The following is a 4,048-nucleotide window of genomic DNA, read 5'->3' on the forward strand; positions in this document are numbered from 1 at the left end:
TTAGATGTTAGTATTTACTATTTAGCCAATGAAAATATTGCAATAATCTAAAATACTAACATGTAAAAAATAATACAAAATAAAAGGTTTGAAGTGAATTTATTAATCAATAATAACGATTTTGACACTCTTCGACTTCAGTGACGTTTTCATATTGGGTTTGTTTATGAAAAGCGGTACCAAATTTTTACACAAACGCAAATACAAGTGTGTACAAGATATGTAATAATACTTATTTAAATTTAAGTCTAAGGAGTTGTTTGGTTCATAAAAATGGAATTTGATGGAAATGAAATCAGAATCCATCAAAAGAATTAGATTTTGGAGGAATGGAATTTGATAATGAGTTTGGTTGATATGAATTGGAATGAAATTTCTCAAAATAACTGGAAGTTGCATGTTTGGTTGGCGAAATGTACCTTCGAAATTATTGGGCGCAAATGACGAGAGCATTCCTCGACAAGTACTTTCCCGCATCCAAAGCCGCCAGGCTTAGAATAGAGATATGTGGGATCAAGCAGAAGGACATGGAGTCATTATACGAGTATTGGGAGCACTTCAAGCGCCTTTGTGTAAGTTGTCCTCAACATGGTATTTTTGATGAATTACTAATTCAGTATTTTTATGAAGGTTTGCTATCGATGGAGAGGAAGATGATGGATGTTGCGAGCGGAAGAGGACCCCTAAAGCCAACCGGTGTGGTAATCCAACTAACGGATAGGTATATTGTCTACCCTAAAGGGGTATTAGAGGACGTGCTTGTTCAAGTGAATGAGTTGGTCTTTCCGACAGATTTTTATGTTATAGATATGGAGGAGAAAAATGCCTCTAAGGCTGGTATGCTTTTGCTAGGTAGACCATTTTTGAAAACCTCTAAGACTAATATAGTCGTCTACGGTGGTAGTTTGACCATGGAATTCGATGGCGAGATGATCAAAGTTAATACATATGATGCCATGCGATATCCGAGTGATGTTTCATCTTTATGCTTTGTTGATATTATCGAGTCATTATCTGACACTATGTTTGATCTATCTAATGAGGATGTGTTATAAGTTATTCTAGACAGGGATTTAACAAATGGAAGTTTGAAGAAGCTTGCCCAAGAGTACAAATTTGATGATGATTTTGCAGAATTGGTGTCTTGGATGGAGAAAGGGTGAGCACCCAAGCCAAGGTATGAAGTTTCTAAAATAGATTTGCCTATATCTCACATTAGACTTTTGCATTTTGTTGAATACGCACCCGAGCTAGAGTTGAAGACGCTACCGGATCATCTGAAGTATGCCTATTTGGGAGATAAAAAGACCCTTCCAGTGATCATATCCGCTACACTATTATCGAAGGAGAAAAGAGAGTTTGTGGATGTTTTGAAGGAGCACAAGGGGGCGATTGGATGGATCATCGCCGACATCAAGGGCCTTAGTCCCTCACTTTGCCAGCACAAGGTTATATTAGAAGAGGAGTACAAGCAATTCTGAGAGGCGCAAAAGAGGTTGAACCCACCGATGATGGAAGTTGTTAAGAAGGAGATACTGTCACACCCCGCTAAAGCGGAAACACGAAGTGTAACAGCTGAAAGGTTTCATAGCATAAGGTAGAAGACAACACCAACCATAGTAAAGAAGAAAGTACAAAGGTTTACAATGTCACAAAATTACAACTTTTCAAAAGGGAAATTACATGATTGACAAAAAGAGAAAGACGATATGTTGCCACATGATGCCTTCCTATATGCTAACCTTATTGATAAACACCTGAAAAGCATGTTGAAGAAGGAGGTACTACTGAAATAGTTGGTGAGTTCACAAGTTTCTAAAATAATAAATAAGAAGTTTAACTCGCAAAACGGTTTAATCCGCACAATAGATAAGTAACCGGTAGTTTGTAACGCACAAGGTAAATTGTATGCTTAAAAGCTAAAGCCACGAGCCCACTACCAAACCTAATGACAGCACACCCCGCGACTACATGTTCTATCGCCAACATGAGTTAAACGAAACAATAATTGTGCACTCACACACAGTGAGAGTGGGGTGTCAACCAAATAGCGCTATCCATAATTACCAATGGTTCAAATAAATGAAATAATAGGTAGTGTAAGGGAATGGGGATTCAAGAGCGATAGCAAAAGAAAACTCAGGCAAACTAACATAAGCATACATACCAAAGTGCAATAGCAATAAGAATAATTTGACAATTCGCGTATAATAGAACAACCGATACGTAGTATTAGTAGCATGCTTTTCCCTCAAAAATGCGAAAATAGTAAAAGGGGGCTGTGAAAACTCATCGAGATATGCAAAGACTGATTCCAAAAATCTACAGAATTCAACCAAGATCCGGTCCTACTTCGGTCCTACGAAAATCGAACTACTAATGAGATTCGAGCCTAGATCTTAAAGTTCCGGTGATGCTTAATTATTATAAAATGCCTTTATGAAAAACTGAATTTTATTTGAGTTATTATTTTATGGAAGAAAAATAAAAATAAAGAAAAAGTAAATAGCTTTTATTATTTCAATAATTTTATGAAGAAGAGGGGTAAACAATTATTTTTACACATTAACACCTCATTTTATTTTTAAGCTTTGACGTCAAGATTTTTTTGTTACTTTATGCGGTTCTTTATTTTCCTTCCAAAATCATTTGAGTCAGGGGGTTTTTACCTAAGTTAATATATCAAGATAGGAGATTTTTGGCATAGGAAACATAAATTTTGGAGATGGATAGGTCCCTCAAGTAGGTCTTTATGCGCACTTGCTTTATGTAGACTGTTTGGGGGTCGAAATCTCAACGTTTTTAGGTGAGACCACTTTGGTTTAAAATCTAACACACAGACTTAAATTCCGGAAGAAATTGCATCTTATTTGGTTAGGTATTTTAGAAGTTACGGTCCTCTGAAGTCGGTAGTTAGAATATGACAAATTGCTATAGGAAGGGGTATTACGAACTTGTGTTCCAACCTTTGATTCTCACACACCCTTTTCTTTAGATCATGATTTATAAACTTTAAATCAAAAGAAAAGAAAAAAAATATTATGATGAAAAACTAGATTAACCATCAATACCTACATGCATCAAAACAAACAAAAGTATTTTGCCAAAACTTTAAAGAATGTTCATCATATGTTGTTACTGAGAACTTTTTGAAATCTAAGACTTGTGCATTATCTTTAGTATTTTGAGATATGAGATTTTATCACGTGCATGAAGTTCAAAATTGGTATTTGATGAGTATGAGAGGTTTTTATGATTTATTTTGAAACCAAAGTGATAGAACTTGAATACTCGTTTGGGATGTTAGTCAAAATCTCCAAATGTTTTTTCCTTGATCTTAACTTGGGTTTGATCATGGATTATCACCATCTTAAAACATGCAACATGATTTTGGGTGAGAATCTACAAACATTAAGATCCTAGGAATAGTTCTTAGCAGAGGCGGACCCCTTAGTGGGCCTATAGGGGCCCTGGCCCCTGTGATTTTTTTCCCTCTTAGCCTACTACAGTGTATCCATTACCTTTCTCAACTCAAAAATTTTCAACCGGCCTCCCCCTTCCAAATCCATTCCCGAGAGGCGACAGCGACTAGGCGAGAGGACGAGAGGTGTAATCCATTGTGGACTGCAGCGGTGCAGCCTGTGTGACTCACGACTGGACGAGGAGGGCAATTACGATTAGGCGATCATCGTTAGCGACTTAGGCAGAGGCGGAGGCGAGCAGGACAGGCGCAGGCGGAGGCGAGCAGGGCAGGCGGAGCCGCGGAGGCGGAGGCGAGGTCTGCAGGCGGAGGCGGCGGCCAGCACGGTAACTCCCGATCCCGAGCCGTAGGTAAGTCCGTCCTTCTCACTTCTTAGTCAATGAGTTCTGCACTTTTGCTAGTTTGCTACTGTTTTACAGCCTACCACACAGCACACTTGCACTTAACTTGCACCTTTTGTTTTGAAATCAAAACCCAAAAGTGGTGATTTACATTACAGTTTACTGATTTAGCATTTAGGTAGGTGATTATTAGGGCTAAATTTACTGAAATTGGTTATATGGTGAT

This window comes from Cynara cardunculus, assembly GCF_001531365.2.
Source record: "Cynara cardunculus var. scolymus isolate 2C chromosome LG 1, CcrdV1, whole genome shotgun sequence".
NCBI lineage: Eukaryota > Viridiplantae > Streptophyta > Magnoliopsida > Asterales > Asteraceae > Cynara > Cynara cardunculus.